The sequence below is a fragment of the Saccostrea cucullata genome, unplaced genomic scaffold (assembly GCF_032062105.1).
Source record: "Saccostrea cucullata isolate Sc308-1 unplaced genomic scaffold, CSIRO_AGI_Scuc_v1 ctg7313, whole genome shotgun sequence".
Lineage (NCBI taxonomy): Eukaryota > Metazoa > Mollusca > Bivalvia > Ostreida > Ostreidae > Saccostrea > Saccostrea cuccullata.
Window position 1 is genome coordinate 35,850 of NW_026939402.1, and position 12,644 is coordinate 48,493.

At 34.3% G+C, this 12,644-nt stretch overlaps 1 pseudogene; it reads right to left on the reverse strand.

Moving 5' to 3' along the window:
* Positions 1 to 543: 543 nt before the first annotated feature.
* On the reverse strand, positions 544 to 10,454 carry LOC134253004 (uncharacterized; annotated as a pseudogene).
* Between the last annotated feature and the right edge of the window lie 2,190 nt (positions 10,455 to 12,644).

Consider the following 12,644-nt stretch of genomic DNA (forward strand, 5'->3'; position numbering starts at 1 on the left):
ATTAATTTTATTTACATGAGGTTCTGTTCTAAGCCAGTAAGAGCATTTTTGCAGGTGTCTTTTCGTGTTTCTTGGAAAGTCTAATCAAACTAATTGGCCTGGATGTGGCATTAATTTTTTTTTTAACTCTCACATTGATATCAAAGTAGTAATGTGCTTGAAAAAACTATAATGCACACATTACAAACAAATTACCAATAGAACACAAAGATATCAAAGTAGAGGAAGATACAACAGAGAAATTATTCATTATGTGAATTCGAATTCAATCAAACTTATATTCACAAAATATGGCGATGCCACACGTGCATAACTCTACAATATGTTCGGGGCGTCAGCACAGTGAATGTTTTCAGATTATGCTTTCAAAGCAGTTTAAATCTTGTAGACTTCCTGTAAAAAAAATCACACTTCTCTAAAAATCAATAGAAAATAGCTGAATAAATATTCAGAATTTTTAATAGAGATTTTCATCTATGTGCATGTGTTTACTTTTTCTCTTCCTTTTGTTTTATTTTCAATTTAATTAATCCATGATCTTGATCATGAAGGCACCTTGAAGATTTCACCCCTCTTCCTTGAAATGGTGTCATCAGAGGATACAACGATGACACGACCTGTCTTCATATCTAGTACCGATGTGAGAGTTCTGGAAAATTCTGTCCAAATATGAGGAACAAACTTTCTGGTCTCCCCCCCCTCCAAAACAAGAAAATAGTCAAACGGGGATATCTGAAAAAAGAAGAGTATTGGAAAAGGTATGACAAGCATTTATTAATCATTATAAAGTTAGACTCATCCTCAGATTGTTTGTATTCAAAGAAGATGGGGGATTCTCCGAATTTTGATTCATATTTCATCGAATACTATTTAAAGCTGAACACTACTCGTAAATAGGCATAGTCCGCCATATTTCCCGTTGTTCAACGCTCTCCCTAGAACTCGTATATAAGGAGCAGATCGCTAGTCAGTTCAATGTATTTCACTGTAGAGATCCGACGAGTGTAGACGTACATCTTACAAAGCGTGCTACTCAATATCGATGAAATTATCAAATTTTACGCATTTTTTCCGAAACAGGACAAAGGTATCATGGAAAATGCAGATCAATACATTATTTACAAACAGAAAATGCACATAAAAACAAGAAATAAACGCAAAAAATCTAAGACCACGATAGGAGTAATACATGTCGGCCACGAGTTTCGAGTGTGCAATCGGGTGTAACGAAAGCGAACGGTTTATATACCTGTACGACAGTGCCTATTTATGAGAAGTGTTCAGCTTTAAAGTATACTAAATGTAAAATCTCTACAATTTACAAAAGTCCCACTAAGACAGAAAATATTTGCCTATGAAAGAGCATACATACTCTAAAAAGAACAAAAACAACAATTTTCTCATACTTTTACATTTTTTTTTAATATGACTTGGTCTTAGCTCCATCTTTTTGAAAGATAAAAGTTTGCAATTAAATTTACATTTTTTGGTTTACAAAAATATGGAGTGAAGACCCACTCTACCTTTAGTGTACATTTTTATGGTATAACATTTGCATCTTTCTGAGAATTACTTTAAGTCCATGAAGTCAAGGGTCATATCACAAAAATGAAATGCCCATCATCAAAGATGAGCTATGTAGCAGAGTGGTTAGCACGTAAGTCTCATAGCAATATGATACGTTGGATTTTTATTCCTGGGGTTCGAATCCAACGAATCCCATACATAATTGTTGCATGAAAAAAATTCAATTTCAAGCTTTATTTTAAAACTTTTTGAATTAAATTATAAATTAAAGAGTTATTCTTCCTGACTGAGGATCGTATACCCTTAAAATGACATTTGAACTGTTTTCCTATTATAAAGAATATGTTTTAAAATACAAGTATCAACAAGATGACGAGATACATAACTATGTACATACAAAATCTCCTTCCTCAAAGCAAGGGAACTTTTGTAGAATTGGAGAAATTTTTCCAGCCTTTAGAGTAGTCATCCATTCCCCCCTCCCATGCCTTGTCTGGCCCAGAAGGGTGCGGAGATGCACAACAGATCTTTTCACTTCCCATTCCTTTTTATACGCCCGTCTTAAGACGGGACGTATTATGTTATAGGCTTCGTGTCCGTCTGTCTGTCCGTCCGTCCGTCTGTTACCTTTTCTCGTGTCCGGTTCATAACTTTAATACTATAAGGCCTAGAGTTATCAAACTGTCAGCTGATACATCTTGGGTAGAAGGTGTGTTGCGCACAAAAAGTAGGTCGCTCTGACCTATAATTAAAAAGTTATAGCCAAATATGGAAAAATCGAAAAATCCTGTCCGGTCCATAACTCGAAAACTATTAGACTTAGAATCATCAAAGTTGGCCACTTTATGCATCTCAGGTAGAAGGTGTGTCGCGACCTATTTCAAGGTCACTGTGACCTTTAATTTAAGTGGAATTTAAAAAAAATGTTTTTCTATTTATTTACGTATTCAAAAAAATGTAAAACTATTGCACTAACCTTATTAAACAAATGTTAAATCAAGAAAATACTTATTTTTTTAGCATATACTTGACAGCAATCTATAACAAATATAATGTATGTTAGAGAAATTCCATCACTCCCATGAGACTAATTATCAAGCACTGGTCAAGAAGAATTTGATAACAGAAAATTGCATGTCAAATTAGAGAGAGAAAATAATGAGTTTAGTGTGAGGAGTAGCTGTAAGAGCATCGGTGCTATCTATATCCCTTGAGTATTGGGCCAGATGGGTAAGCCTGATGGATTAAAAATAGCTCTTGTTGGCTAGCCGAAGTTTCAAAATGAATTTGATGAGAAGTAATTAAAACTAATTTGATATTGCATATTAAACTATTTTGATAAATTACATAATATTACATATTATGAACTTAAAAATTTATTTATTAGGGGTAGGGGTGGAATCTGCATGTCCATATGAATTGCATATTAACAATTAACTGTCTGACATTAAATCTAAAAAAAAAATCATTGATGTTTTATATGTTTTAAAAATGTTTTATGGTAGATAGTGCAGATCCTTTAATCTTTTGGGAGTAATGAGTAGACAGGCATCCAGTTAAAGATTAATTAATGTGTTCAATGTAGGAAGGCTTGCTTCATGTTTCATTTCTTCACAGCATGGTATTATCTGTATCCTTCGGGAATTAGACAGAAGAACTGTTGGTCAGTTTATATTTGATGGCCAGCCTTTTATTTCCAAAATTAATTAGGTATAGATTAATTTGTGAAGACTACCGTAATTTGATATTGTTCAATATGAGAGGCATTTGGCAAGGTATAGAATTTATGAATGATGCAATATTTGTTAGCTCACCTGAGCCGAAGGCTCAAGTGAGCTTTTCTGATCACATTTTGTCTGTAGTCCGTCTGTCTGTCTGTAAACTTTTCACAATTTCGACTTCTTCTCAAGAACCGTTGGGCCAATTTCAACCAAACTTGCCACAAAGCATCCTTGGGTAAAGGGGATTCAAGTTTGTTCAAATGAAGGGCCACGCCTTCATTCAAGGGGAGATAATTGGGAATTAATAAAAAATTTGGTGGCATGTTTTAAAAATCTTCTTCTCAAGAACCACTGGGCCAGGAAAGCTGAAACTTCTATGGAAGCATCCCCAGGTAGTGTAGATTCAAGTTTGTTCAAATCATGACCCCCAGGGGTAGGGCGGGGCCAAAATGGCCGACAAAAGTTTTACATAGAAATATATAGGAAAATTCTTTAAAAATCTTCTCAAGAACCACTGTGCCAGGAAAGCTGAAACTTATATGGAAGCATCCTCAGGTAGTGTAGATTCAAGTTTGTTCAAATCATGACCCCCGGGGGTAGGGCGGGGACACAATGGGGAATCAAAGTTTTACATAGAAATATATATGGGAAAAAATCTTTGAAAATCTTCTTTTCAAGAACCACTGGGCCAGAAAAGCTGAAACTTATATGGAAGCATCCTTGGGTAGTGTAGATTCTAAATTGTTCAAATTATGACCCCCGGGGGTAGGGCGGGGCCTCAATGGGGAATCTAATTTTTACAATGGCCATTGGGGAATCAAAACATCCTATGGTAGTGTAGATTTCAAATTGTCTTAATTTTGATGAGTGGGGTAGGGTCGGGTCACGATATGTATTACAAGGGGGAAATCAGGTAAAGAATGGAATGGTCAAAGTTTCTCAGGTGAGCGATGTGGCCCATGGGACTCTTGTTATAATTAATGCCTACACCACAGGAGATGGATAAACAAATTTTTTAAGGTGTGTAAAAATCATTGAAATCTTAAAATCAAGGTTGACATGATTTTCCTGCACTTTTAACTGTTTAAGATACATTGTTTTTTTTGGACGGGCGTTTCATGCTGTGGCGTGGCACTTTATTAATTTCAATAACGCGGTTGTCCCAGTTCTCAGAGGGAATAACTCCTCGACTGGCTTCTCTAGCTTTGGATCCAAGCCGAAATTGTTTTGACTTTGGTGTACTAGATTTAGCAATTTCCTGATCAGCATCATCCACTGGTCTCTCCGATTTTCTGTTTTCTCTCCATCGTTGCGTGCGCACTTTGGCCAAGTTTGGAGACGAAGAAACTCTATAATAAAGAGAATCAATGACTGAATAAATATATCTCAACAATATTAAACAGATGTATGCAAACCAAAAAAAGTAAATATAAATTTCAGATCATCTTGTGTCATTAATGTTTTGTCAAAAAATTACAGAGTTTTAAGTATAAAAACAATGGACCATTAAAGTTTTACCCATGGATTTGTCCAATCAGCATATGCTAACGCCGGGTATTTTGCAATCATCTTCCCAATTGCTTGATAATAGGAGGAGTCAGCTATAGTTGGGTATTTGGTTGTGTAGAATATTTCGCACTCTTTTAAGGTTTGGTTGAATACTCGGGCACTTTTTTTCCAGATTGTAGAGCCAACTTTAAGGAGAGGTCCGGAAGGCCAACCTTGTCCGGTGGAGGAAGTCCATTAGGAAGGACAGTTTAAAACCACACCTTTTTTCTTCTGAAACTATGACTATAAAAATATGGACTGAATTATGCTCGCAAAATATACAAGTCTGACTTAAAACTATTTTAAATTTTACACTGTTGAATACCTCTTGATAAAGGAAATGTCTCATTCTCTTCAAATAAATCTGCTTCCTTTGCATCAAAACTCCTGTATGCTGGAAGTTGGTAGTGCTGGTAAAGCTGGGATTTCTTCAATGATTATTTAGTCCGGTAAAGTCCATTCTGTTCCGTCGACAAGTGCTGGTGGACATTTGCGAAATAGCGTACAGTGGACAACAGACTTCAGACTGCGGGCTTTAAATAAAGGGGAGCATCTCAAAGTGTAGAACTAATATAATTCATATATCACCTTTAGATTTGAATTAATAATGCAATGGCTTTTGATATTATGGTCATCAATAAGGCCAAAAAAAGTTGATTTCTTGGTTCTCAGGCCCTCCCTCATCTCTTCCAAGGGCGCCTCATTGACCCTTTTTATTGCTAAATCAATAAAATAACATCAAATCACCTCCCTCATCATTTTTTGAGGTTTTGTACAATGTAAAAAGCTGCCTCATCATGTTTTGGGTGCAATAAAAAGTAAAAAGAAATGCCTCCCTCCCTCATCATATTTCTTGAAAAAAGGCCTGAGAACCAAGGAATTAATTTTGCATGGCCTAAACAACATACTCCTGCGACATTTATAAGAAGGATATGGAAATAACGAACAGTATTCAATCTCAACGTCCATCAAACAACATACAAAATAAGAGCAGAGCAAAAACGGACCTCCGAAACATCAGAGGTGGGATCAGGTGCCATGGAGGAGTGAGCATCCCCTGCCGACCGGTCACACCCGGCGTGTGCTCGTTGTCATGATCAGGAAATAACGGAAAAAATCCGTCGTCAATTCAGTGTATAAATAATGGAAATTATAAATAAGAAATCAGGAACACTTGGATTACTTTTATGTTTAATCGGAACTCGCATCGAAAATGCATTTTTCTTTTATCTCTTATATACTTTATACACTGACTTGTTAACGAAAGCAAAACTCTACATGTAAATGATAGTGGTTTTATTGTTTGATTTTTACATTGAGATTCGGTTTTTAATAATCTTTTTACAAATTGAAAGTCAGTTTTTTAAATAACCCTTTGATTCATTAAAATTTCAGTTGTTTTTAATATTTGACCTTTACAATATTGAGATTATGTAATCATCTATTTACAACATTGAGATTCAGTTTTTAAATAACCGTCTGATACATAGAAATCCAGTTGTTTTATTCCAGAGTGGGTAGAGATTAAGTGAGTTGTCTTTCTTGATTTGAAAGTATTTTATTGTATATTTTTTACCGAACTGTTTAGAGGTAATTTGCTGTTGTTTTCAGCGCTAAAAGGTCACAACATAATTTTGTTGCTCTTTTTGACATTTTGACATAAGAATGTCTGCAAACATTTTTATTGATTTTTTTACCAAAAAATGTTCTCCGATATTTTTGAGGACTTTTTGGGGTTTTTTTGACAAAAAAATGTCTTTAGGTATTTAATGTAATTTGACTAATTTTTTTTATTGATAGAAAATGTCTTAGTTAGATTGTGAGTTTTTCATTGTCATTTGCTTACATGCTGTTAATTTTTTTTTTCATAAAAAATGTCTTAAGGTGTTTTTATACATTTTTGACTGTAATTTTTTTTTTGTTGATTTTGTTGAAAGAAAATGTCTTAGTTAGATTGTGAGTTTTTCATTGTCGTTTGCTTAATTGCTGTAAAATTTAAAGGCAAACCGACTTATTGGCGAGTATATATAGTATGTCTGTTTACATTTTCGTTGTGTACATCTCATTTTTACTTTCAAAAAAATAATAGGACTCTGATATTAATAACATTATTGTCCCCCGCTTTCGCGAAAGCGAGGGGACATTAAATCTCATTCGTGTGTCCGTCAGTCTGTTAGTCTGTCCGTCTGTCAGTCTGTCCATCACAAAAACTTTAACCTTGCCCATAACTTTTGATTTAGTGGAACTATGACTTTCATATTTCACTTGTGTATTCCTTGTGACAAGACCTTTCTTTGGGTACCACCAAATTTGACCTTTTGACCTTGACCTTGGAGTTTGACCCACTTTTACACAAAAATTCCAAACTTTTACTTTGGCCATTACTTTTGAATAGTAGGTACTAGGACTTTCATATTTCACATATATATTGTTTGTGGCAAGACCTTTCATTGGATACCAACAACCTTGACCTTCTGACCTTGACCTTGGAGATTTACGTACTTATTAAAAAACTTTAACCTTGACCATATCTTTTGAACGGTGAGGACTAAGGCTTTCGTACTTCACATATGTAATACTTGTGAGAAGACCTTTCATTGGATACCAACAACTTTGACCCTTTGACCTTGACCCTAGAGTTTTAACTACTTTTAAAAAACTTTAACCTTGGACACAACTTTTTAACAGTAGATACTAGGACTTTTATATCTCACATATGTATTTCTTGTGGCAAGACATTTCATTGGATACCAACAACCTTGACCTTTTGACCTTGACCTTGGAGATTTACATACTTATGAAAAAACTTTAACCTTGACCATATCTTTTGAACGGTGAGGACAAAGGCTTTCGTACTTCACATATGTAATACTTGTGAGAAGACCTTTCGTTGGATACCAACAACTTTGACCCTTTGACCTTGACATAGGAGTTTTAACTACTTTTTAAAAAAAAATTAACTTTGGTCACAACTTTTTACGGTTGATACTAGGACTTTTATATTTCATATATGTATTCTTTGTGGTAAGTCCTTTCATTGGATATCAACAACTTTGACCTTTTGACCTTGACCTTAAATATTTACCTACTTATGAAAAAACTTTAACATTGACCATAACTTTTGAACAGTAAGGGCTAGGGCTTTCATACTTCACATATGTAATCCTTGTGAGAAAACCTTTCATTGAATAAAAATAAATTTGACCTTTTGATCTTGACCTTGGAGTTGACCTACTTTTAAAAAAACTTTTTTTACTTTGGCCATAACTTTTTAACGGTCAGGATTAGGTTAGGCTTTTCATCCTTCCAAAAAAATCAACTTCAATGATAATTTCTAAATAAATGACATATGATAGGATGTTCATATTAGACACAATATGTCATAAAAAATTACATCTCATCCACAAAGAAACCGAAAGCGGGGGACCACAATTCTTTGAATTTCCTTGTTTCTTTTTAATATACAGTATAAAGAAAATATAAATCAACAAGTTTTAAACCAGTGATATGTATTGGAACTTAAAGATAAGAATTTACTTTTTAACTTCCACAATAATTATGATTGTTTCCCCACAATAAAATGTGTAGTTATGTGTTTCAATGTTTAGTAATTTGGTAACTTTCATTTGTAGCTGAATAAATCTTGTTCTTTGTCACCCGGTAAATATACCTTGAGACACATGAGACGCAAGGATGCTAATAAGCTGAAAAGAAAGCGCCTGAGAAATGCACAGCCAAGCGTCAAAAGAAGAAGACTGGAAATAAAAGCTGAAAGGCAATCTAAGAATGTATCGCAGTCTGTTCTTGAAGGTACATGTGCACGTACATGTATTTAGTATTGACTAATTTTTAGCGGTTTCATTATCTTTAATATATTTACTCGTACATGTATAATGATACAATCTTAATAAAAATGAATTGTTTTTCATGGAGATACATATAAGCCAAACATCTATTTAGAGGCTGAAGAGAACATAGACATAGATGATATTGAACTGATATTGAACTGGATGCCCCTGTTGACAATCTGCATACACGTCCATTGGTGTTCTTTGATTTGGAAACGGGAGGATAAGGTTTGTTTATTTTTTGAATTTCAGTACATGTATAATTTATAGATGTTTGTTAATCATACAATATATTATCAAAATCCTCTTGTTATCCTTACATTGAGTATGCCAATATCATAAGATCACACATTTTGTTTCTTACTATAGGACAAACATCTGATATACTCCAAATTGCAGCAAAGTGCCAAGAAAAAAAGCTCTCAGTTTATGTTTTGCCGACTCGATTCATCAGCAAGGAAGCATCTGAAGCAACCTGTTTGACCTTTGATGGAAATAGCCTTTGCTATAAGGGAGACGCAGTGGCTGCAGTTACTCCACCCGAAGAACTTACCAAGTTTCTGATATCTTTAGAGTCTTTTGACCATCCAGTTTAAGTGGGGCATAACATTCAAAACTTTGACCTACCAAATTTGCGACACCATTTGGGAGATTGTGATCTTCTTGAAAGATTTCGTAAAAATGTAACTGGATTTTTAGACATTCTAAAGATTTCCAAGAAATTATTGAAAGATGTCCAGCTTCCTAACTACAAACAAGAGACACTAGTTCACAGTCTATTAGGAGAGGAATATGAGGCCCATAATGCGATGGAAGATGTGACTGCATTAGAAAAATTATATTACTCTAATTTATGTTTGTCAGAAAGTGCAGTGTCTGAAAATGTTTTTTATTTGTCATATTACACATGTAAAGATTAATATTTTTCTAAGGCATGCTAACGATTTCTCTTCTCATGTCTATAGCCTTTTCATGCTTATCAAATTTTATTATTATTTTTTTTAATACATCTTAAATATCTAATAGATTTTGGAAGCATAACAACATGAACAAACTACCGGTAGATGGATTTTCTTTAGCAGTGAACATGGTGAATCGAATAAAGCTCAGCAACATTATTTTTCGTCATTGATCGTGTTGATTTTTAACAATGAGAAGAAGAGAATAACTAGTTCAAATATCTCAAAAATTTGGAAAAACGTTGAAGAACATAATCATGTTAATTAAAAAAAAAATATCTCAAAAATGAACGTAAATGTTTAGCCTGGGTGCATTATTAGTGTGTTGGGAGGCAAATGCAAACAATAATTTTTGTTTTTATTTAAGTGTGGCCGTGTGAAATGAACATATTTTGAGTGATAATTATATTCTCTGATCTAGTGCTTAAAATAACATAATTATAGACCTTGACCACTAGACATTTGATGCCACCTGTACTTGAGTTAGATTGTTAATTATTTTCCAATTATGTCAATTATGCATTAATGCCTTGAGTAACTCTTCATTATAATTGTTCTTTCATTATTGTTATAAATTGGTTGTTTTGTACACGATCTTCAGTTGGAAACTGGACCTTGCACTGTCCACGCCGACATACCGATCGTGTAGTAAACACCAAGTTTGGACCGTTAATAAATAATCAAACGAATCACCGACTTGTGTATTTCTACCGGTTATATTTGGTGGAGAATCCTAAGGGTAATTTACCCAAGGCTACTGCATATACTTTGTAGTAGTTAGATCCCAGTAATCTCATACAGCTAAGCGAGTTCGCTACCCTTCGTACCAGAATTCCCCTAATCATTGACATGTTTCCATTTGTTCATGCATGGATGCGACCAGTCCAACCGCGCTTCACCTTGCAACACTGTGGACGCTGCGGATTAAGACACGGATGGACCGTCTGCAACGCACTGACTTTATCATGTGGGAGAAGAGGACACTATGCAAGGATGTGTAAAACCAGGAATTCCCGTACCATTTGTGCTGTCTCTTCAGTACCGACGCGCTCAGTTGCAACGCACACTGACGAAACATATACAGTGCGAACTTCAAGGAAATCAAAGAGGAAGCAAACCAGAGACCAGAGAAAGAATAATAAAATTTCGGACAAGCCGCAAAAATCGTAAAGAAAATTCTACAATGAATGAAAAGCCATTTTCATCTGCCAGCGTTATTGAAATTCATAGTGAAACTTTGGAGACCCAAGTTAAAAAATTCAGGGACCAGGCAGCATCTAACAAATCCGACGCCCAGTATTACCAAAACAAATGGTTGCGTGAGCGGCAAGCGTCTCTAGCGCGGCTCTTAGATAAAGACCAGAATATCAAAGAACTCCAGAAAAAACTATCTGCTATACAAAAAAACCTCGAGGAATCGAAAAAGGTGATCGATGACTTCCAGAACGACACCAAAAAGAAACAGGAGGAGATCAAATCACTCCGGAAAATTGTGTCAATTCTGATAGATATGCAATCAGGATAGGTTTAAATGATACTTAATGCAATGCTAATTAAAATGAGAAAATTAAGCAGTTTCATTTTTTCAGAAATTCACAGGGCAATTAAAAGCCATAAGTGAACCTTGTTCTTTCACACAGATGACTAATTTTGAATGTGATTTATATGTATTGTAGCACTTATAAAGGAACTGTTATATCTCCTGCTATTTTCCTGGATTGTGTTAACCCTTTTACTCTTATACCTATGCATGAGCATTAGGAAGTACAAGTGGTCTATTGGTGCAAGGTATCATTTCATGTATCACAATCATATATATCCTAAAATTGCTAATATGAATATCATATTAACCTTTAAACCCTATATGTTATAGTATGCAACACCTGCATCGCTATTTGAGGGTTATTAGAAAAGTTCGCGAACAGTGATTTACTGAAACTTTCCTTGATTTACGGAAAATATATTGTGCATTGTGTGAAGAATGTTCAATGGCCTATGTCTAATTAAAAACCTATCTTTTGTTTAGTACTATTTGAACGTAAAAAATGTAGTCCATTTGCAAAAAAGTAGCATGATTCATGAGGTGTTTTATCAAAATCATATAGCTGTATATTTTTAAGGATCAGCAGAAAGCACAAAGTCTTACATATTTATCAGAAAATAGGATAAGTTTATCTGACTAGTTTAATCGATTTCATAGAAATGACACACTCACAATATAACTTGTCCTTAAACTTTTCTAACAACACTCGTACATAGTAAATGTGTGTATGCAATTGGTAAACATATGATAAAGCTTGAGTATCTTTCATTGTCTAATTATGTAACCTCGACGTTCTCAAAACTTTCAAATTTGGTATATCATGCTCAATTTCATTTCCATATTTAGCATGTTTAAGGAATTTTTATTAACTCTTCAGCTACAACAGACAGGACAGAGATGGACTCTTTCAATATTGAGCATTAAAATTCCATTGGAATGGGGCTGAAAAGTGGGGTTCGGGGCTTGGGACGATACCAACGGCTCAGGTGGATTCCAGGGACAAGATGAACAAACTGTGTGATATTCTGTATCTGTTATAATCACAGAAGTATAAAGAACATGCTGGAGATTGTTCAATGGCCGAGTTGGCTCAGTGTATATATATATATATATATATATATATATATATATATATATATATATATATATATATATATTTTAGTTAGTTATACAGCCGTTAAAGCATAACGGTTTGCATTCATTCATGCAAGGCACATGAGTTGGAGAATTGTTTTTAATATTAAAGAATTGTTTTAACTTATTTAGTTTGTATTTGTTTTTGTCAAACATTAAAAAAATAAACATCTTTGCTTGAGAAACACTATAACAATGCCTCTATGAACTAAGTAATATTTGATTTTTTTTCATTTGGTTTGATGGTATATCCAGTATTCAAAAAATATTACCCTGGTAATTAAATATCATTTTTACAAATAATGTTTTGTACTTTGGTAGTATCTCTGAAAATAATTCAATTAACAGCTTTATCTTGGTCAGC